The 25,399-nt window shown below is 32.4% G+C and overlaps 1 protein-coding gene across 1 annotated transcript in view; it reads left to right on the top strand.

Annotated features, from left to right (window-relative positions):
- Positions 1 to 5,394: 5,394 nt before the first annotated feature.
- LOC129971375 (tumor protein p53-inducible protein 11-like) overlaps positions 5,395 to 25,399 on the top strand; it is a 404,928-nt gene continuing 384,923 nt past the window's right edge. The window contains exon 1 of the mRNA XM_056085081.1: positions 5,395 to 5,485. The gene's annotated coding sequence lies outside the window, so the exon portion shown is untranslated. The remainder of the gene's footprint in view (positions 5,486 to 25,399) is intronic.

The following is a 25,399-nucleotide window of genomic DNA, read 5'->3' on the forward strand; positions in this document are numbered from 1 at the left end:
AAAAAAAGCAAAAAAACCGTATTTCATTTCCGTCAGATCTCCGTTTTTGATTTTCTCATTGGTGAACTTGAGTTCCCAATCGCCCCATAGCTGCTCAGCAATACTTCCTCAATGTTTTCCAGTCGATCGTGGGAATGTTTGTTCAGGATCCATCTTTGTAGCTGACCCTTCTTGAACACATGTTAATTATAATCAATTCACAGCTAACACCGGCTAAAGTCCACCTGAATTCGATATTTAATGACAACGGTTGATGATGATTGATCGTTTCTGGAAGATTTGAGGAGTCCCTTCATAAAAAAGTCTAACATCTGGATGTTTTGATATTCTTCGCCCTTGAAGACATGATGGATCTATTTGAAACGACGAGACACACATCTGTGGCTTTTAACCTGGATGCAATGACTCTACTAGTAAAAAGGAAACACATCTGGCGGTCTGTAGGCATTTGACTATGTGTAGGAAAACTGGTGACGTTACATCTGGCTGGAATGCCAATTACTATGTGAGGAAAAATGGGAAACGTTGCAACACTATAGATGTTAAATCTAAGTGCCGAATTTTATCCATCTAGTTCTCTTCGTTTTGTAATTATGCTAGTTTATATTCGAACACCCAGCCAGATAAATTAGATTTTCTTCAAAATTTGACAGAAATCTACAAGACCGTAAATTTCACAATCTAGTTCAAAGCATTTTTGAGTTATATGTGTCACAGATAGACAGAAGGACAGATAGATATAATGCCAAGAAAATGGGTTTTTCGTACTCAGGGTGGATATCTGAAACGTGGATTCGTCAAAATCTTGAGTTTGAATTTTTTTTTCACTACAATATTTTCTCTATGTTTCGGATACGAGAAAATTAAAATCTATTTTTCTCCCTCAAGGTGGCTTGAAATGTCATCAAAATTTGGAGTTTTTTTTTTAAATACTTTTTATGATTACATAGCTTTTTCTTCATAACGAGAAAGTAAAAGGGATATTTAAACTATTTATTTGTACCCGAAAAGAACACTCTTTCACCATAAAAGAAAAACGATAATTTTATATGTGAGAGTTTATTAAATTCAGGCTTGAAATTTATGAGTGTAGGCATTCTGAATGCGTTTACTTTTAGGGAAAATATTGACGTAATAAATTTCTTCAAGCAACTCACGGACAACAACAGTTTGTATTTTTATTTATACTGTTTTAGGAAAGAGCGGAAGCGGGTACTTTTTTTTCTGCAGGCACTTAAATTTATCGTGAAGAAAAGAGTTGTAAAACGAAATTTGAGTGGCCGAAATAAAACAAGGTCGGATGAAATCTTAGTAGGGTGACTCTCGTGTCAGCTTTAGTTTAGATCGATTATTTTCAGAAAAGAGTTTTGAGCACTGTTCGTTTCAATATCCTGAGACGACCACTTTGACTATTCTATCTCACTAAGGGGTGAGACGCGGAAGGATGAGCACATTTTCGGAATTATTTATTCAGCATTCTTTGACCTTTATTTCCGCCCTATTAAATACTTTTTCGTTCAATTTTTCTGTCGCGTGTATGTGTGTATCGTGTCGTTTTTGATCGCATCGTTTTATTTTAATTCGGTCTCAGTTTCGGAATCGGAGGGTTTCAGATTAGAGACCCGATTCCACCTAAGAACCGTCTTGTAAGAGGGTCTTGTGCAAGTTAAATCTGTAGGGCGAAACGTCCTCCTGCTGGTGCGGTGTGGAAGTTTGGAAAGGCGAGAGAGGTGCCAGCTCAGGTATTGCCTCGGCATCTGAACGCGGTTCAAAATGACGAGATCCGACCCGAAATAACCCTAGTATTTCTTTAAAACGGGACGTTAATGTAACTATACTAAACTAAACCGAGTTTACTGTCGAATGTAATCATCTCCTCCTTTCGTCTTTCCTCTCACCCCTATTTTGACGAATTAAACTCATCCTAACGCATGCGCAAAAGTGCGGAAAGTTTTAGAATCCGTTGGCTATAATATGAGTAAGATTTGGAGTACTTCTGAAACCAGCGGGAGTTGTCTCTCTGAAACTTTCTCGCATACTGTCTAATAAAGGTGTTATTCCAGACAACGTTTTGCATAGCATTGGCATATAACAGTCATGAAATATTAACTTTCGGCGTGAATTCAGCTTTTTACTGAATCTTTCGCTTTACCCTTGGAGATTAATCCCTGGCGCGTGGTTAATAATAAGAGACAATCGATAGTAATAGATATTCGATGACTCAGTGTGCATTTTTGGTGAGTTTCTCCCCACCGATTGAAATTAAAACTTAGCACCAAACAACATTTGTAGTTACAAAATCACATTAAAAATTTTATATACTTAAGTCATTTGCGTTTTTGAGCCATCGCATTTACATGCTTCTGAAAGCACAGACCGACAGATAGTCAACCAGCTACTGGATTTGGCTTGAAATTTGATAAGTGTCTACAGTGTAGATGTTAAATCTGTGTACCGAATTTTATCCATATAGCATCGTGTCAATTTATAATTGAACAGCCGGACAGACAGACTTCCTCAGAATGGATTTTGCTCAAAATGTGATTGAAATCTACAAATTTATTGTAAAGACTGTATACCAAATTTCATTCAGTTTAACTCGAAACTTTTTTCAGTTATCACTGTTACAAGCGGACGGACATTTTCCAAAAATGTGTTTTTCAAACTCAGGAAGGTCAAAAATGTGAAGATGCACAGCATCGAAATTTTGACGACTGCAATACTTTCTTTATATTTCGTGTACGAGAAAGTAAAAAAAGTAGTGGCCATAAAATAGCGTAATACGTTTTCTCTACTGTTCTTTCTGCTGAAGGAAATACAACAAAATTCTATGCATGTACACAGCGAGAAAGGTGGTTAGAATATCCAAATTAATAATCGCAGCAAACAACATTTCTAGTCACTTTCGGATCAAACATTTGCTCTACGAGTAGAATAATACCTGAGATAAGTCAACCAACTGACTTTCCGACCCGCCACGAAGGCACACGGATTTAAACCATAAGACTGAATGACCGGACCGCCTCAACAGTAACACTGGCTGGAACTGCAGTTGAGTCCAAAGGGCTATCACCGGTCACGGTACAACCCTTCCCGAAGGAAGTACGTCCCGTCATCGATGAGAGGAGTCAGATCCCCTACCTATTTGTGTACCCTCCAGGGTGGCGAGATCCAACCACAATGCCGGAAGCATCTCATCCTCATTTCGAGGTGCCCCCCGGAGGGTTAATCCCGAGATAAATAAAATTCAATTGCCAAATAAAATTAACATTTTGCATGTTTGAATAATGCATTGAAACTTATGTTCTTGATTGGACGCAGTTATGCAATAAATAATTGACTCTAAGATTCTCAGAGCGTTTTGGACGACCTCTTTATCGTCTTGTGTACAGCTGGCAACCCGTCACCACTGAACGAAGCAGTGTCAACCGGATTTGTTGTGGCCAGTTGCTGTCTTTATCACTATTCAGCTACATCACTGTACAATTCTTCGAACTGGCATCCTCTTAGGGACGCCCACCCCCTTCTATGACTCCAGGGACGGAGTATGTTCAAAGCATTTTAGAGTATTAGCGGATCTACCCTTCCTTCAGCTTTTTTTGTACACATTTATCACGTTTAACTTCCTAATCATTACATGAATAATTATGCATCGGGTTATTTTTGAACTGTTTCTAGGGGAAATTTGCCATTTTGAATCATTATCAGATGATGAAAGCGATATCTAACATCTAAGTCGATATCTTATTTTCAAACTTCCCCCAATGAAATAGCTTTAGATCCATGATGGGAGATTTAATGTATACTAAACTCGCATACACTTCGAATTTTCGTTGGAATCGAATTTCGAACCCACTTACTCTAACCCAAAATCTTATGGGCTATTAGTGCGATGTATTAACACCTTTTCATGTCGGATAAAATGATGGATTTTATTTTCTATTATCCAAAGTTTCTAATAAGAAGACAATAAAATCTGCATTTTTTTATCGGTATCAATATTTTCCCTAAACACACACACACACACACACAAAAACAAACAAAAAAACAGGAAAATTACAGGAAATTTATTTTTGTATTATTTTTGCACGTATCCTTTTTATCAGAAATTTAATGGAGAATATTTAAAATCTGGAGAATGTTAAATCTGTGTATCGAATTGTAGCTATCTTGTTATATTCGAACAACCGCACAGATAGACTTCCTTTTAATACATTTTGCTCAAAATTTGACAGAAATCTACAAATTTAGTGTAAAAACCGTACGCTAAATTTCAGCCATCTAGCTCGAAACAATTTTGAGTTATCTTTGCTACAGACAGATGTACAGAGAGACATATTCCGTAAGATGAGTTTTTCAAACTCAGACAATTTTAAATGTAGAGATATGTCAAAATCTCGAGACCGAATATGTTGACAATTACAATACTTTCTCTACATTTCGTAAATAAAAAAGTAAAAAATAAGAGTTATCTTTGCTACAGACAGACGTACAGAGAGACATATTCCGTAAGATGAGTTTTTCAAACTCAGACAATTTTAAATGTAGAGATATGTCAAAATCTCGAGACGAATATGTTGACAATTACAATACTTTCTCTACATTTCGTAAATAAAAAAGTAAAAAATAAGAGTTATCTTTGCTACAGACAGACGTACAGAGAGACATATTCCGTAAGATGAGTTTTTCAAACTCAGACAATTTTAAATGTAGAGATATGTCAAAATCTCGAGACCGAATATGTTGACAATTACAATACTTTCTCTACATTTCGTAAATAAAAAAGTAAAAAATAAGAGTTATCTTTGCTACAGACAGACGTACAGAGAGACATATTCCGTAAGATGAGTTTTTCAAACTCAGACAATTTTAAATGTAGAGAGAGATATGTCAAAATCTCGAGACCGAATATGTTGACAATTACAATACTTTCTCTACATTTCGTAAATAAAAAAGTAAAAAATAAGAGTTATCTTTGCTACAGACAGACGTATAGAGAGACATATTCCGTAAGATGAGTTTTTCAAACTCAGACAATTTTAAATGTAGAGATATGTCAAAATTTCGAGACCGAATATGTTCACAATTACAACACTTTCTCTACATTTCGTAAATAAAAAAAGTAAAAAAAAAAAAAAAAAAAAAAAAAAAAAAAAAAAAATTGTAGAAAATCGATAAATGATTTGACCAAAATTTGCAACAGCTTTTAGTATCTTTTTTCAATGAAAGTCTTAAAATGTAATTAAATAACCCTCAGTTCAACTATACTCTTTTAATGTTTTCCATAACACCCAATCCGAGTCCTTTTTTTCATTTTTACTTTCAAAAGGACCTGTCAAATGGTGACGCATGCGCGCTGAGCCCACGTCTTAGCTGGTAGTTTTCAAAATGATGCTTGTAGTCGTTCGGTGAAGTCGCAGAGGAAAGTACCGGGGATATTACTTGCAACTGGCGTTTCTTTCCCGGTGTTCTACTGAAAATTGTGGTAAGTTCTTTCTTATTCCAAATTTTGTTCTTGTTCGTACAGAAAATATTCACCTGAATGCGTATCATTTGAGTGAATTTTTTAGATTATTTTTTATAATTCTGTGTTCGGTTTTAACTGTCGTGGAATTTAATTTTGTAGAATTCTGCGCTTGTTTAAAATTTAGGCATAATTTGCAGGTATGAATTATTATTTATTTAAATTTCTCTATTTTATTGTCATTGAATTCGCTATGTGGTTTAAATTTATGTTCGCAAGGTTATTTAAATTCCTATTGGAATATTATGAATAAACTCCATTTTTTATGTTGTTTTGAATGTTAATTTAATACTGTTTTAAAAAATGGCATTTAACTCTTTAAATATGATCCTTTATTGATCATTTTAGTTTAAATATAATTTTTTTTTGATTTTATCCTAGAAATTATTGAAAATAACTGTGTATAAACTCAGCAGAAATATATTTTGTAAAATTTTGATCCTTCGATTGTGATAAGGAATTCATTATCTATATAAAATTCATCATGGAATGCTATTTTTATATTAATAAAAGATATGTTCTGTTTTTATATAGACGAAATGACAAAAAGAAATGTCGAAAATCAGCTGTTGCCTCGGGCATTTAAATAAAATCGTTGTCAAAAGGATCAAACAATTTAAATTATAAAAAGGGAAGCAGGATTGCATGAAGTATCAGATCTGTATAGAATTCCATTTTCGAAAAATTTTCTATATTCATTTGGAAATATAATTATAAATTTCAAAGAGGTATTTCAGTTTTATTTACCACGGAAAATAAAGATGATTTACAAATTAATCATTTAGTAACAATTTTTGTCTATTAAAAATTGTATAATTCTATTGAGAAACTGTGCGGATAAACCAGTATGAATACAGTTATGTTTCTATATTCGATAGCAGTACTGTAAAGAAACGATGCGATGATTTAACTTATATTTAAATGCAAAAAGATGCAAAGAATGTTTAGTTTTAAATTATCTTTGTTTAAATGCAAATCAAATGGGTTGTTCTCTTGGAATCGGTCTTTTGTTTGAAATTCTTAATTCGATTCTTATTACAGTATTCTTCTAGAAATATATTCAAGCAATTTTAAATCCATATATTTTTTAAATTTCAAATGCTCTGATTTTCATACTAAGATATAAATATTATGCTGCAACTTTCGAAAGATATTATTTCTCCAAAATGTCCGGTTTGAAATTTTATGTTAAATTTTTTTTTTTCATTTTTCTATTTTATTAGAAATATCTAGATTATTTGGTCTTGAAATGACAATGTCCTGTGTATCTCATATTAGTAAAATTATATTTCAATGAGTTAACTTTAACGATTTATATAAAACATATGCTAATTTTGCTGGAGTGTTCATTGAAAAGTCTTTTGCATTTCCGTTTAATTTTAAAATTTAAATTTCATTGTAAGCCATTAGCTAGCTTATGATAGCAAAGTATGAATTTTCTGATAAATTGGAATTAAATTTTTTGACGTATATTTATATTTTGGCAAAGGAGCACAAATATGGATATGTAATTTTTGAAATTTTATTATTTATCATAGCATTCTCATACTCAATTACTTATCATAATTTCTTTGATCTTTAATGATTGTTTTATCTAAATATTATTTAGAATAATTTTGCCTGCAATTGGAAGAAAATCCAATTTTTAATCGGAGAATTTTGTCTATTACGCAATTTTTCGTTTAAATTTTCGTCATGCATTTTATTAGTTTATGAAAGCTATATAAATCGTCATTTGTGATGTCGACTATAGAAGGATATTGGAGGGAATTGCGTTGTATTGGTGGCAGTCTTAGATTCAGGAGAGAAGATCTCTTCAAAGGTCCACCATCGATGCTGTACTGGAGCGTATTAATACCTTCTCTGCCATAAATTGCGTCTGTATCCAATAGTTTGTTTAGATGATTACTTGTTTGCTGTCCCTTAGTCTTTAGCAGTCCGGAAAGTAATAAGATGCATTGTTATACATGCGAACGTAAGGATCCCTTTAATGCTTAGAGAGTTCGTAAATGCTTAGAGAGTTTGTTATAATGACTCAAAATAAAGGGAATGTTTTTTGCTATTATCCAACTTTTTAATTTATTTCTGGATGCAAAATATGGAGGAAGTATTGTAATCGTCAAAAAATTCGAACTCGAGATTTTGAAGAATCGCCACGTTTTAGACATCCATGAGTTTGGAAGAAACATTTTTAGTATTGATATTATGGCCGTCTGTCTGTGATAAATATAATTCAAAAAATGCTTTGGTCTGGCTGAGTGAAATTTGGTATATACATCAAATTTGTAGATTACTGTCGAAGTTTGAACAAGATCCGTTCAGAGGAAGTCTGTTTGAATATGAGTTAACACAATAATCACAAAATGGAGGGATATAATTCGGTACAAAGATGTAACATCTATATGGAAGACATCTATTGAATTTTGAGCCAAATCCAACGAGGCGTTGGTTCATACTTTCAGAAGCGATAATTCAAAAACGAAATGACTTAAATATATCAAACTTGGTATGTTATTTTGTGACTGCAGTAGTCGTTCTGTCAAATTGTTGCTTCAATCTTTTGAGAAAATGAACAGCCTAAACACACATCGCATCTAAAACACAGATTCTCCTTCATTAGGGAGTATGAAAAAAATATTGTGGGGAGCACTGTCACTGGTTTAATAATAGTGTAACAAGAATGTGAAAACGATGCATACTTTAGAATGTCGAACCAGGTTCAACGTTGGGCCCCGTAGTAGAAAAGGAGTCATTTATTTAGATAAGAGAGAATCCCAGTCGTATCATGCGGTAGTCTGTATGTTGAATACGTTCTAGTTTTTCTTATTGTGCTGCTAATTTCTACTGCTATGATGTACAATTTTCACACAATTGCTGATTCGGCTTTCATTCGTGTTAGTGCCGGCGTCCTGGCGTAGGGGTTGCGCATCTTCGCCGTGATCTGCGCGTCCCGGGTTCGAATCCCGGTTCGGGCATGGTTGTTCTTCATCTGTGTTCTATCTGTGAGGTGTGTGAATGTGCCCTCCTGTAAAATGGGGTTGTGCAAGCGAATGTGTGTGTCATCTTCATATGAGCTAGAAGTCATATTTCTGCCATCGGGTGCTAGTGTTGAGGATTTCCACCGACTGGTCCTCCGGTGGTCTTGAAAACGGGATTTTTAAGTAGAATAAGTTGAACTTAGTTTTTTAACCTGTAAAAATTTTTTTCGTGCAGTTTGCTGTTACTGTTAATGCAAAAAGAAAATGGTTAATTTGCATTTTTATTAATAGTTGTTAATGATTAACGGTTGGATCTCGCTGTTTCCGCTCTTTACCACTGAATATAGAAATCAGTTACTTGACAAATTATTCAATGAAATTTCCTGCGCAGATTTTTTAATTGGAGGCTCTTATGATCCTATTTCTGACAAATATCGAACAATTCTGGTAGTAGTTAAATCATAATGTATAATAAATAGCTGAAATCAGAAAGTGATGAAAACTTATGATCGGATCATCCTAACGTCGATTGATTTTTTACTATTTAACCTAATTAGATGAACAGCCTAATTAGATGACATATTCTATTTGGGGCATTAATTCCTATTACATAAGGGCATTTGAGATGTTTAAGCGTTTGTAAATAGTTTTTCATTTTAAATTACTTAATACTTTAACCTAATTGAAGATTTTAAATTCAAAATTCAGTAATTCGATGCATTAGTCAGATTCGTCATTGTATGCGAAGGGGGTTAAGCCTCAAAGAAATATCCCAATCCATGGTAGCAGCGCAGTAATGGCGATTTCCCGTTCTTCAGAAAATGAAATCAACTAAAAGAATTTTAAACGTCGCATGCCAAGATCCATCTATATACTTCTTTAGCCTCATTTCTATTTCGTTGGTCCGTCGAGGGATAATTCTTTTATTGAAATTGTAGAGCTTCGATCCAGATGATGCCGATCTTATGCAATGAATGAATAAAGTAATTTTTTTTCCATATTCGCTAAGGGTTTATCTTGTTTGTTAAAATCTTTTATTTTGAGAAATCTTAAATCGATAGAAAACTTGAGAGTTTAAGCTCCATCCGTTACATTACCAGTTAACGCACCGGTGGGTTTTTATTACAAAATAGTGAAGGGAAAAGATACAAGATAGAAATTCAGTACCAAATTTCTCTACAAGAGGCAGGTCGCTTAGTTCTGCCACTTCGCTTCTTATTATTTTAATCTATTTATACACCACTACAGGTAACTGTATGAAAATTCGTTTTGGTGCACATGCTGTAGTGGTCTATAAATAAATTAAAAAATGACAAATGATATTGAAGAGGTAGATCAAAGCGATTTGTCTTTTTACGAAGAGAAATTGGCTTATTTCGTAAATTTGGTTCACTATAGTTTCCCCCCTTGAATTTTCTAAAGAAATCGACGCTTCTTTCATTGGTAATGTCATAGATGAATGTTAAATTCTTATTTATTATTGTTAAAATGCAAAAAAGTTTACAATTTGACACTAAATGTCGCATTTTTTGGGGGAAGCAGAAGTTCAAAAACCATATATTGCGACATTGCTCTATTTTGAGTTGAAGAACACGACCGAGTCTGTTCCATTCTAAATTAATAGTTGCAACCCTTCGTTGGATTTACTCAAAATTTGATAGGTACCAACAATACAAATGTCAAATCTAGGTGCCAAATTTTATCCATCTAGCTCATTTCGTTTTGTAGTTATCTTGTCAAATTGTATTTGAACAGCCAGACATACTTCCTCTGAGTGGATTCTACACAAAATTTGATAGAAATCTACAAATATGGTGCAAAGATCATATAACAAATGCAACCCTTTCATCGCAGAGTTTTTGAGTTAGCTTTGTCTCAGAAAGATAAGCAGACGGAGTTTTCCAAAACTGTGTTTTTCGAACTCGGAGAGGTCTGAAACATGCAGAGTCGTCAAAAGTGCCAGTTATTCGAAAGAGTTCCTCAAAATCTTCAGTTTTTATCGATTACAGTACTATTCTCTATACTTCGTGTACGAAAATGCAAAAACTGAGCCCTCTCGTTTTTTTCAGAATCAGTTTTGCAGATTAATGTTACGACTACTTAACACTGCTGCAAAAAATATTGTACTATGCACCCTTTTGCCGTTAGCATCTATTTATTCGAGTATTTCTGGAAGCAGTCGGGCTTGATTCGGATTTCCTCCGAGTGGAAAAAAAAGTTTATTTTGATGAAGCGAATAATCACATTCTTTGCTATGCATGCTTCAGACGAAACTAAAGGTAGAATGAGTTATTAGATTATTTGTAGCACAGAGCTTTTGTTAATTGGATAGAAAATATACGAATACTGGATCAATATATTTTTTGACTGTGAATGCAGTGCTATATAATCTTATCATATAAAATGAAATTAGTAAATGGGGTGGGGGGGATAAAATATTTTAAATTCCTTTTATAATGATGAGATTTATCGATATAGAAAATAAAAAAAATGGTCTCAATCTGAGTAAGCAATAATAAATCATTTATTTCTAACAATCGCAATGAATTATTTCGAAACAGATTATTCTAAAAAGCTGGCGTTTTAACAAGAAAAAAATTACTTCTGTAAAGTGTATAAATAAAGGGTTGTTTATATAGCAGTTCTATGCAAAATTAGATTGTATTAAAGGATTTGTTTTGATATAATCTAATAAATTTTTAAATGTTTCATAAATTTTTAATAAGGAGCTATATATATATATATATATATATATATATATATATATATATATATAATATGCAGGCGTAATGATATTTTAAAATCTAATTTAAACTTAATTTCCTAAGTTTTGTCTTAAACTAGCTCATATTAACTTCATTCTAAAACATTCTCTTATTTCCTGATCCCATTCCACTTTTTCTATTTAATGAATGTAACAAAAGCTTTGTAAAAGTGCTTAAGTCAGTGGTTCCCACACTCCGAGTGAAGGGATAAAAATGTGTCGATCTAACACATTATTTTAAAAGATACCTATGTTTCCCTTACTTGTGATTGGCACGTAATGGAAACCCCTATTAAAATCTCACAGTATATATTCACAGGGATAAAATTTTCATCAGCGTTTCTCATTTCGTATTGTGTCGTTCTATGCTGTGCTCGTCGCTTCTGCTTGTGCAAAAAATCATGTCTCCCGGGACGGGAATAAAACGAAGTTACATATTCAAAACGTCTTTCTGTCTTCGAAACTGTCTTCTGCTTTCAAAAAAATTATTTTTACATATATATCATAAAAATCCAATTTAAATCAATCTAATTTTAACTAACATTTTAAAATCTAATTTAAACTTAATTAATTTCCAAAGTTTTATCTTAATTCAATCCATATTAACTTCATTCTAAAATATTCGCTTATTTCCTGATCTAATTCTACCTTTTTTGTATTTAATTAATTCAACAGGAACTTTGTAAAATTGTTGACATCGACAAGTTCCCCCACTCCTAGTGAAAAGATAAATTTGTTGTTCAACACATTCTTTTAAAAGATCCCTATAATTCCCTTACCTAAATCGACATTTGTAAAGGAATCCCTATCGGAATCTCATAGTATAAATAATTTAGGGAAAATATTCTTTTATGCTCTTCTGCTCTTGTATCGCTTGAAAACGGGCGTCAGTTCACCCTCGCTTCTTGTGCATAAATTATGCCTCCAGGGATGGAATAACTTCAAAATTTAAAAATTCGAAGTGTCTTCGCGCTTTTCGGCCACGACTTGCTTCAAAATTGTGTTTACATATATATATATATCCATTAGTCAACTGAAATTTAAAAAAACACGCGATTTTTTTGTAATATTTAATATAGAAATAAGAGTGTTAGTATTAAATGTTTTTCTTTAAATCTCAATTTATTTCTGATTTTCAATATCTGAAATAGGGTTAGAATTTTTGTGCAAATTCCGAGTGACAAAAAATGTATGTATATAAATAAGACAAATTATTAGTTTAAGACAAATAAATTTTTATTTATAAAATACCTTTTCTCCTCCCCCCCCAAGAATTATGCAAAAATTGAATATAAGCATGAAATGAATAAAAAATAATTAAAACCTTTAGACAGTATATATTACTTCAGTTATTTCAAATTCACATACTGCATGCGTGTTTAAATTTAAAGTTTTAAATTTTTTCTTTTTATCAATGTTTATAAATAGAATTGTCTACAAATTGACATATATAGAGGAAAAAGCTTTCAGAAACACTCTACATTGGAATTGAATCTATGAAATTTGGCAAATTTTTGCTTCTTGGGTATTAGGGATTCAATAAAAAGAATTTTTTAATCTAACAATGTTTTCTTCTTTTTATGATTGAGAGGTATATTATTGCACGAAACTATTTTTCTAATACTTTAAAATAAAAGAAAGATTTTTAGTGATGCCATTTTATTTCCATATAGATTTTTTAAAATTTTAATATTTTCTGCATATTTTAAACACTGGAGTTTTTGTATTAGTTAGTAATTATGTAATTTGTACGAGCTTTTAAAATGATTTTAAATATATAATTTTTTGTGCAAATTATTATTGCTATTTAATTAGGAATAAATTTTAGAAAATAATGGAAAGAAGAAAAAAAGTCTAAAAGTTATATTATAGTGATGGATCTAAAGGATTGAATTAAAAAAAAAAACATTCTTTTAATTACGATATTTTCTCTGTTCCATTTTTTTTATCCGCTCCCGTTCTATATTAAATTGTGATTTGAAACTTTATACCATTTTTCATTTATATGAAAAATTGTAATAAGTTTTTGGCAACCACAGAATTTTAATCCATGATTTTTCTGAAACTTGGAAGTTTTCAGCTTTTATATGTTTAAATTAAATGCATTGATTATAATTCGCTTATGAAATCATAAATCTTTTTTTTTTTTTTTTTTGCAAATATTTCGCTTCTAATTCGTAAAATAAAAAATAAAAAATGGTGCTTCGTAGCACTTGTATTAAAACTGATTAAACTTTTACACATTTAATTTTGGGGCTGTTAATTATTTTTTTAATTTAGCACTTCTCGTCATTATATGTGCATTGGCTAATTAAAGAGTTAATACGAATTTCTAATCATCTCGTCTGTAAAAGCAATATCTGATTACACTTTAAACCAATTATCCTAATTAATGTTCGATGCAGTGTATTGAACCATGATGTTGAAACTATAGATTCATGTAATTAATGAAATTAATTAATAAATTTTATGATCTAGAACATTGCAATTAATTCATTGTTGAGTCTTAAGCCAGAGCTTACGTTTAAAGTAAATGTGCTGAAATAAGTCACAGAATAAAATCCTACAAAAAGATTTCATTATTCTATTTTACGGGTGTTATGCAAGATTAAATTTACAGAATAAGACGTAATTAGGCTTCTAATTATAAGAAAGAATCGTATTAGTGGGGAAATCTCATCTGCTTTAGATTATCTGTATCTAAACAATTTTTTTTACCAACTTATATATTTGTTTAAATTTATTTACTAGTAAACTAAATTATTATACAGAGTCTTTTTAAATGAATATCCAAACTTTGCAGGGATATTAAAATAAAACGACGTCAATTCATCTTCGGAAATTACAAACAATAGTTGAAAATTTAAATTTAAATTTAATACGGTTATAGGTGTTCATTAATAGGCAGGTCCATATCAAGGCGATAGAATAACTCGTACTTTTTCAGCATCTCTGATGTGACGTTTCGAAAACCTGCAGAAACACAAGTCTTGTCAGCGTCTGTTGGTGACGGGGGAACAAACACCTACTGATATTAGTTTGATGTAGTCCAAGAGGAAAAAAAATCACTTATAGCCATGGAGATATATTTGCATCCTTTCAAACTTTCACACCTGCAATGCAGAAAAAATTGTGGGATGAGTTATCGTATCGTTTCAATAACCTTCGATTTTCTGTAGGGGTTCACACAGAACGCTTATAAATGCACTGAATTTAACCCCTTAACCGGTTTGCCGTACGCCATGGGTGCATCAATTCATTTTATTTTACCTCTTTTAAACAACAATTAAACTGTTCATAATTGTTATGCTATACAAAAATTACGTAGAATAAATAAAATCTAAAGTATTCTATATGAATTCTCAATTGAATCAAAACAAAACATTCTCAAAATTGAAGACTTCATCTAATTTCATAGTAAAGAAAATAAATCGGTGAAGACGGTTAAGCTTTCAATTGTAATTTTTTATTTCCGATGTACAATAAAGTCCTGACAAGTTGGGATGTTCATTTATAAATACCCAGCAAATGAGATCCAATACGATCATACTTTAATTCTTTGATGTATTTTTTGTAAGCAATAGCACAAGAAGGGAAAAATGACCACTGTCAGCATTTTTCATTCATTTCAAAAGCAATCCTTGCTATTTGTTTTAAGTAGGGACACGAGGTTTATCTCAAAAGTACCCTCATTTGTCTTTGCTCTGATACTTAACATAACTAAATGTTAAAAAAAAAAAAAATTCTTCAGTTAATGCCAGGACATCTTTGACGTAACGAAATAAAAACTAACTATGCGAATATATATATATAATATAATATAAAAATATTCAGTTCTATATAAGTATATATTTATCAATGAGCCGCCACTTCTCTTTCGCATATAAATTTGAGTGCAATTTTCCTTTCGAATAAGATAATTTCGGTGATTTAAATCTTTAAATATTCATCAACTTGCGCATACATAAGAAAATCCGCTATGCTTTGCTGTTATATGAATTGAAAAAAAAATATCCTTATTAAAAGTTTCATCTTTTTAAAAAGTTAAATAAATGCATTCTGATATAAAGTATAAAACCAATATTTCTTCTATAAAATGTATTTATTAGATGAAAAGCGAGACAATTTTTATAATTTTTACTATAGAGTTTAAGCTCGTGCGTTTGAAATTGAAATCGTCTGCCTTTAACAACTTCCTCTTTGAAGTACAATCCTATCATTAGTGGCACAGTCACGGTTAAAGATGCTACAGAAACTATGGGAACAATTTTCCGGAAATATCATTGAAAGTGATGTCATTTTAATACTTTCTTGATAATTTCATTTCTGTAGTAACAAAAATAGTTAAGACATAAAACAACCCCTCTTTTACTTTCTACTGAATGATTTATAAAATATAATAAACTCTGGATTGTCTACTGGTGGATTATCTACTGTTAATAATTCCAAATTGTTGTTTAAAAAAATCTCAAGTAAGAATCAGAGAAATGGTCTATCCAAAAATTTCCCGCATATTTCTTAATTCTCTCTCCATCCAGCATAAAAATTCTGTACTCTGGCTAGGTAATGATTTTACGAGTTCACAGGATTTTATTTTCAGAATCCCACATATGAGAGTTTTGTGCTTCTTAGTACAATGCAAAAGAGTATGCATTTTAGAGGGTTTTTTTATTGCCCGACGAAAGCCAAAATTTGACTTAGTACAACAATTTTTGAGTGATCTTGTTTACATGTATGTGTGTCCTGATTGACAAGTCAACCCCTCGCTGGATTTGATTCCAAATGTGATAAGAATCTCTAAGAGACTAAACTATACCAAATTTTATATATCTAGCTTTCTACATTTTATAGTGATCATATTCATGTGCGCTTGTATAATATTTCTGAGAATGGATTTCTTTCAAAATATGATTGAAATCTAAAAATTTCGTGTCAATACAACATATCGAATGTCATCCTGTCTAAGTGTTCTTGGAATTATATTGTTCAGATAGACATTTCCGAAAATATTTATCGAAAAAAGGTCTAAATTGTGAACATTCTGCAAAATCTGGGGTTTGATATTTTTTTGGCAGTATTTTCTTTTTTATATACTTCGCAGACAAGACAATAAGAAGGGTTTTATATTTGAGCGTAATTTTTATCGGAAATTTAATAAATTACATGGTATTATTGTATATTGTTATAAATTATATGGTATTCGTACATTTGGAGAGAAATATTCGCTATTAACTAGTAAATTAATATTGGAATCCCTAATTACTTTGAAATATATTGCGAAAAAGTAAAAATACATTGATAACAGTGGATGAAAAATTTATTATATTCCTAGTTTATCGACTATCTCTTAAAATATTTGTTAGCTTAACTGGAATAGCTCGAGCAGTCTTTCCAACACATTCTCTTATATTCTCTAATAAATGACTTATTCCTCAAACCTCTCAAAAAATTATGAAGCTTGGGTAAGGATAAAAACGCCTTGGTGTATAATACTTACAAAATATTAATCTTTGGCTGAATTTAGCATTTTTATTGAATCTATTGTGTGATCCTTGGCTAGTTTTTTGGCGATTAATCCTTGGCATTGGGTTAATAGTATCAGAAAATCAATTTGTTTTAGAAGCATTTTTTCCCAACCGTTTGAAACTAAAATTTGACAAAGAATTACACTTGCCGTCACAAAATTACACTCCTTATTTAATACGTTGATTGCCTTGGGGGTGACCGGTAGGATCATATGAATGACAGAGGGAGAAATTCAAAGCGGATATCATCGTATTAATATATTTAATTCGTTACATTTTTGAATTATCGTATTAACATGATTCTGAAAGTACAAATTGTCGGAGTTTCCCCTTTTGGGTTCAGTTCATCATTTACTAGATATCTACACTGTTAAATCTGTATATTGAAATTTATCCATCTTGCTCTCTTCGTTTCTAGTTATTAGGTTAATTTATATTTGTACAACTGTACAGACAGACTTCTTCTGAACGGGATTTATTCAAAATCGGATGGAAATCTACACATTTGGCCTAAATGCCTTAAACCGAACTTCATCCGCCCTAGGTCAAAGCGTTCTTGAGTTATGACAGAAAGATATTTTCCAAAATTGGGTTCTTCGAACTCCGAGATCTAAAATGTAAAGATTCAACAAAATTTGGAGTTCGAATTTTTTGACGATTTCGCTATTTTCTCTACTACGTATATAAAAAAAGTAAAAATGAGTTTTTGGGATCTCGCATTTCCAATGACACCCTTCAGTGAATGTATCCACCATAGTCGATGGGGGAAAGAATTGCTGATTATTTCTTTTCTTTTTAATGATAAGAAGATTTCAGCTTACCCAACGCATTCATCGCCCACGCACGGAATCAGCAGTAAAAACGGCTGTGTCACTGCAGTTGTGATGCGTGATTGAAAAAGGAAAAGCTTGAATGTCATTTTGAACCGTCACTTCTTAAGAGTCAAAAAGTATTATTTTTTCAACTTGTCACTTTTAGGGATTTTCTCACAATGATTCGATTCGATTTCTTTTTCTGTAAGTAAAAGGAACGTGACATCCACTTTTCCGTTCACAAAAGCTGGGTTGAGTTTTCATAGTTTTACAACACAGCAAATAATAGTATAATTTTTTTGTTTGAGAAATAGATAAACGTTATTAAAATTTCTTTGTTTTTGATTTATAACATCAGTTTTAAATGCTTTTTAAATACATAGCATTTTGATTTTCATTGAAATATTCAGTATTTATATGGGGATAGTCAAACTGCCTTTAAATGATCGTATTTGAAAATGGGTGAGGACGTGAGGATAAATGAAGAAAATACTTATGTAATTTAATTTTTCTTTTTGGATATAAATGACAAAACATGTTCAAAACTTTAGTTTTTTAGTATTCAGCATATTATTAAACTATAAGATTTTAGCCATGATTTGTGTATGCCTTTCTTCATGTGGCTTGATTGTATTAGTCGTTCCATTCTGTGCACAACTATTTTTACGTTTCTCCATTTTCGAAAAGAATGACAACCGATAAACATTGTTAATAAAGGCGAAAGTGAAAATATTTCGGAAATGTCTGAAGAGAGTAATTTTTTAAGATTAATATTCGTAAAAACTTGCAAGTAAAACATTTGATGGAACAATAAATTTAGTTAAATTTTTAATGCAATAATAAAAAATTTAATTACAAATTATATTTAAAATTGGCAACACTGATAAGCTAATTTTTAAAATTTTAAAATGGTACAAAAATGGCTTTTGCAATAACATCGTTATTAAGAGTAAATGTGAAAAATGATTAAATTTTATTTAAAAAAAAATCTAAATTTTGAAAGATCGTTTATTGTTGAGTGTCAATAACCTTGTGTTATTATTGTGTGTTTGTATTATATATCCTCTCATCAGCAAGGAGAACGTAAAGTACAGAAATTGCGATGCGTTCACTGCATCGTCTATACCTCTTGTGGTGGACCAAACAACTTTGTGAAGAAAATAATGAATTGCCAATTTTAGCATCGATAACATGTAAACAAATATTTATTTTTATTCAGCAGAACAGAGCGGGCTTATCTATAGAGTAGAGTAAAATCTTTACATTATTAAAATTCTTCCATTTGAAATGATTGGGAAAATGCATTCAGTCTTATATAAAAGAGGATTCTGCATTTATTTAAAAATTATATTGAAGGAAATCTTGTATATAAAACGTAGGTTCTCTCCTTGAAGGAGTTTGTCCAAAATTTCATAAACTGCAGTTTTGTGTAAAATACTATGTACCTCAGACTAATATACTGCATTTATATTCTTCCACAGGCAAAGATTTTTTTCGTCTAGTTTTGAGTTCTCATGTTCATCTGCATACATGTAATTTAAAGAAACAAACGAGCAGTTTCTGACCAGGGAGTTGAAATTTATACAGAGCAGGAAATGTTTACACTCATTTCTTTGCTCTTTTTATATACATGAAGATAGAATCAGTCGGTGTGGTCTCCCTAAAACTTTCTCGCATATTTTCTTATAAAGGTGATATCCCCAAAATTTCTTGCATAGCATTATCGTACAATAGTTACGAAATATTAACTTTTGACTGAATTTAGCCTTTTTGCTGAATCTATCGCGTCATCCTTGGCGAGTTGTTTGATTAATCGCTGGCGTGCTGTTACAGTATCCGAAAATCGAATTTAGGTTTTAGATACGTTTTTCCAACCCGATTGAGCAAATACTTGACACAAAACTACATTCAGTCGCAGGATCCTATATCATGTTTGATGTATTTATGTAATAACGTTTTTGAGTAATCGCGTTTACGTATTTCTAAAAGTTCAGATCGATAGACAGTCAACCTGTTATTGGATTTGGCTCAAACTTCATACGTGTCTACGCTATAGATGTTAATTCTGGGTATCATTTTTTCTGTCTAGTTCTCTTCGTTTTGTAGTTTTCGTGTTAAGTTATATCCTGACAGCCGGACTTCCTCTTTAAGGATTTTGTTCAAAATTTGGTAGAAATCAACAAGCTTGGTACGAAGACCATATACCAAATTTCATCCATTTAATGCAAAGTGTTTTTGGGTTATTTTTTGTGGTAGACAGACAGACGGATAAACTATTTCCAAAAACGTGTTTTTCAAATTTAGGGAGGTCTGAAACGTGGAGGTTAATTAAAATAGAAACAAAAAAGAGTAAAGAAACAATAACCGTTAAAGCTGAAAGGAAAGAAAGATTTTCTTCGGAAGTCGAAACTATCACTTTTGGACGATTTTAATGAGCAGAGGAAAGAAATGCAATGAATAAGATGAATAGTTTTCCACATTGCTTTATTAGGCCTTAAACTTTGTCTCGTTTGAGTTTTTTTCATTAGTCATTTAAAATTGTTCTAGCTTTAATTGAATTCGAAATGTCTTTATTTATTGTCCATATGACTTATTTAATTCTGAAATTTGCAAGAGTTGCTACACTGCTTGATTCCGCTAATAATCAGGGAACACAATGTATTCACCCTGATTATTCATTTCATGTCGCTTCCGTTTTGGTGAAATCAACTTCACCTCGCGCATGCGAAAAAGTAAAGTCGGTTTCTGTATTCGAGTTCAAATAATATCCTTTGACATAGTTCAAAAGGTTCGAGTTCAAATAATATCCTTTGACAGTGTCTTTTTCTATTGGTGCAATTTTTACGAGTTACAACTGAAACTCCCTTTAAGTTATATCTCCCACAGTTGACGACTCAATGACCTGTATAGGGAAGGATTTCCTAATACAGGATTCCAAACTTATCCTTCTCATTACGGCCGCATCCATTGCAGTTAAGGAAAAGGATAAAATACCGCTTTCTGATTGGCTACTGCTGAGGAGAATAAAATCTCACGTCTTGCCAATCAATTGGACCCTTTACGTGCCTGCGATCGCCCGATCTTTTTTAATGACGAAAGCGAAAATTCCCCTCCGAATAAAAGCAGACAATCCCTTTATCTATAAGACAAGGGACCCTTACGGCCTTGACCTTTGTGGGAGGGTAGAGCTGGGATGGAATTTCCCATCCGCCCGTTCTTCTTTTGATAGAGAGGGACCGGGATTTATCTTGGGAACTACTCACGGTTGACTAAGAACCTTGTAACGAGCTATTTTTTGCTACTTTTTGCTTTGACTAGCAGTAAAATGTAGGGCTATTGTGTTTCAACAAATGGATGTGTCATCAGGGGCTGCTATATCCTCAAGGAGCCTTAAAAAGCCCTTCCCCACCAAAAGTTTGAAAGATGATGACTGTAATAAGTTTTACAAATAGTCTAATTTACTGAATTGCTTCGATGCTTTGTAAATGTGTTTGTAAAAATAAAAACACATTTGTGGGCGTTTATTGCTAGTTGCATTTAGTGAGTCATTTTAACGCATCCAAAATAAATTTAAAAACTTGAGACTTGTTATCCTTTGGCGATATGGAGAAGAGGAATGCACCTACGTGTGAATTTAAATAAAATATAATTTTTGATATAGGGTAATTTGATAAAATATCGCGCTTTCAGTGGTAATAAATAGAAAACTGTAAAAAAATATTATTTAAAAGCATATATTGGTTTTTAATTACGATTCGAAATATATAAATGTAAAATCCTTTTCATTACGTTCTTTTAATTTGCTTTTGGTTATATGGCGTATTTATTTTTGCTGTTACGAATATGGTTAACTCATTAAATGCTTTTTACGGTGAGTTATTTTAAACACATGAAATATATATATCTTGCATAAAAAAATTTCTTCCAAAAATATTAACTGAATTTGTAGTCTTTTGTCTTCATTATACTTTTTTTTTTGAAGAAGCCTATAGAAATATACTTAAATATTGTTACGAAATTTCCGGGGGTTCGTTTGGATAGTGGGGGCTATATGGTGTGAAGAACGCTCAATCACCAGGCGGCAGTAGAAAATAAAACAACGACGTTTATTTACACGAAGACACACAGGACAGCACAAAAAAAACAACTATATACAGCACAAGACGATTATCTTCAGCCGAGACGTGCAGCATACAACAGTATATACAGCAGCTCTACTCCGTCAGTCCCTGGAAGACGAGTTCTTCACCGTCGCTTCTGACTACTCTTCGACTCCACTGGTCCACGACTCAATTCACCGTCGGTTCACAACTACAACGACTCCACTGGTCCACGACCACTCTTCCCTGTCGCCTCCGACTATTCAATTCACCACTGGTTCACCACTCGACTCGCCACCGCCTGGCAGCTACGGGTGCTTCCTTTTATAGGTCTCAGGAGGCGGGGCTAGACGCCTCTCAACCAATCAGGAGCGTTCGAGGCGTATCTCCGTTCCTACTGGACGGATAGGGAAAATTCTCAATGTTTCGGGTATAATCTATTTTGGCGCCAAAGTCGTCAAATTCGTCGCCAAGTCGCCAAATGGTCGCCAAGTTTGTCGCCAAGCTCCGGGACCCTCCAACGCGACACCGGACTCCATCCAATACCGATAACTGTAAAACATTCTTTCCGATGGTGGAACCAACTATGCTGGGAAGCAGCATTACAGATTCGTAACATTATATATAAAAAGAGATGCGATAAACATCGGAAAAATTGCGAAAAAGGTTTCTCAAACAATTTCTATGCTAAAAATGTCTTCGAAAATTTTATTATTAATTTAGACTAGGTTAATTTTTTTGCCTAAAACCTCATTTTGATCTGAGAGACATACTCACTTCTAGCTATGCTTTATCTGCTTATTTTTATTGAATTCTAGTACTGATGAATACTCTGTTAGTTTCTGGTGAAGAATAGTTTTGTTTGTATTTGTTCAGCGCCAGTTTTGTTAACATTAGCCGCTTTTGACAATCAGCTGGTTTCCTAAAGTCAACTAATAGATAGCGTTCACTTTCGATTAAATCTCTTATACATAAACAATTCGATTAAATCTCTTATACATACATACAATTTTATTAAAGTAACAAATTGTCACTGGCATTAAAACCGTGTTATTTTAATAATCTCGCACTCTTTCTACTAATGGTGTGCATAAGCTGTCCTAATTGAGTCAATACCCATATAATCACATTGCGGTAAAAAGATAACCGTTTGATTTATATATATTCTAATTTTTACATTATTAATTGACATTAGACAATCCTTTTTCTTTGTTTTCAAAAAATTAAGAAAATCATGAAATCAAATATTTGAAATAATGAAAGGGCATGCAACTTCTATGCAGCAAACTACTGTTTAAAGTCATGGGAAATTTTTAGAAATTTTAAAAATTTGGCAAATTTTTTTTCTGAAACGATATAAACGTTTTTGTGCAGGGAAATTTTTGGAAATTATCAAGAAAAAACGGTCAAGACATTGCTTTTAATTCTAACAAATTATTAAAAATAATGTCACCTTCCGAAGGTCCCCCCTCCCCGAAATTATTTAAAAAAGGTAGTTCTAGATCAAATGGAGTGGCTTACACACACACACACACACACACACACACACACACACACACACACACACACACACACACACACACACACACACACACACACACACACACAGTGCGTTTTATCGAAGAGCTATAAAGTGATCCATGCAAATCAACAATTCACATTTTGCTATAGATGAATTGAGGATTTCGTACATATTTTCTACGAATACAATACGTTTCACACTGTTTAATTTTCTAAATGTGATCATTTTATAGTAACGAATGATAATTACAGAATACCGGCGAACTCGAAAAAAATTCCTATTTTACCAAATAAAAAATTTTAGGGATGGCTATTTGTTTTATTTCCTCATAACTGAAAATCCCAAGTTTAAAAAAGCATAACTCAGACCTGAATATATAAATTCAGTTTATAGGAAAGTATTTTAAGTCTCATCGTAGTCATTGAAACGGGACCAAGATTGTAGTAAATAGGTTTTTATACGCATTTGTCTAACTTGTTTTAAATTTTCAAAAATGTCCTTTTCTAACCCATTTTTCACTCACTTCATGCTCTAAAGGCCTCACATGTTTGTGTGTTAGCTATGCCAATGTAATTTATTAATATTTTCAGAATTTAATTATCAGTTAATAAAATAAATTTGTATTCTTGTTAAGCGACCGACCATTTGGTAGTGCATTGGAGAGAAAAAGATTCCGCAGTATTTTTAAGAGATGCAATAAATTTTAACTATTAAATTAAAACCTTTTTTAAGCCATTTTTCTGGGCCCTTTTTGACAGCCGTAGTGTATATTTCAGGAGGGTTTTATTTTCCAATTATCATTTTTCGAAAATCAAAAGTATTGACTTTAAACTAAATTTATTAGATGCAGAGGCTTGTTTTGCCTATTTGATAATTTAATAAATTTAGGTTAAAGTCAATATTCAAGTCTTGAGGTGACCTGCATTTATTCCTTTTTATGAATTAAAAACTGATTATTTGGAGATTAAATTTAAATCAATAAAACGAATACGGATATTGGAAGTTAGGAAAGAAAAAGAAATCTCCAAAACTTGTTTTTGCGTAATCAGTTTGCTACGGAAAAATTCATTAATGTTTAAATAGAAATTCATATTGTTACGAAATTTCCGGGGTTCGTTTGGATAGTGGAAGTTATATGGTGTGGAGAACGCTCAATCAGCAGTAGAAAAAGAAACAACGACGTTTATTTACACAAAGACGACAATTATCTTCAGACGCGAGACGTGCAAACAGCAGCACACAACAAGACTCTACTGCAGATAGTAGCGCTCAACTTAGTTCAGCACTAGCTTGACTCCGTCGCTGCTCCGCTAATCCCTGGAGGACCAGTTCTTCATCGTCGATTCCGACTACTCTACTCTGTCTCTTTCGACTACGACTACTCCGGCAGCTCAGGCTATCTCCTTTTATAGGTCTCAGGAGGCGGGGCTAGAAGCCTCTCAACCAATCAGGAACGTTCGAGGCGTAACTCCGTTCCTACTGGACGGATCGGGAAAATTCTCAATGTTTCGGGTATAATCTATTTTGGTGCCAAATTCGCCATATTCCTCGCCAAATCGCCAAATGGTTGCGAAGTTTGTCGCCAAGCTCATGGACCTCCGACGCGACACCCGGACTCCGTCTAAAGCAGATGACTGTAAAATATTCTTTTTGATGATGGAAACAACTATGCTGGGAAGCCGCATCACAGATTCGTAACAATATTTATGCCCAAAACATTCAATTATTTTTTACTTTTTAATTAAATAGAGTACTTCAAATAGTTACATTAAAAATGAGTTCTTAAAACATATTTAGACTATGTTTACAAGTTTCTTCAGGATTTGAAATTCGATTTTGAAACGCTACTAATGAGAATGAATAGTATACGACTTTTATAACAATTATAGAAATATGTTGATTCGAGTGTCATCATCGTTTGTGTATTATGGTTGAAAATTTTCTTTTAATCAATGGCTTTGAACTCCAATATTTAATAAACCGATAATAAAGAATAAAAACTCGCATTCATAATTTTTGAAGAAATCTAGAGAATTTTGAATAATCTTGAATATAATGTGTATTTCAGATTTAATTTTCCTGTTCCTTGTCCCACACTCTTAGTTTTAAAATTATGCCAAGAAACTCATTTTAGTTCTTTATTATTCCGATAGGAAATGGTCGGTTATACGTTT

Source organism: Argiope bruennichi, chromosome 6 (genome assembly GCF_947563725.1).
Source record: "Argiope bruennichi chromosome 6, qqArgBrue1.1, whole genome shotgun sequence".
Classification (NCBI taxonomy): Eukaryota; Metazoa; Arthropoda; class Arachnida; order Araneae; family Araneidae; genus Argiope; species Argiope bruennichi.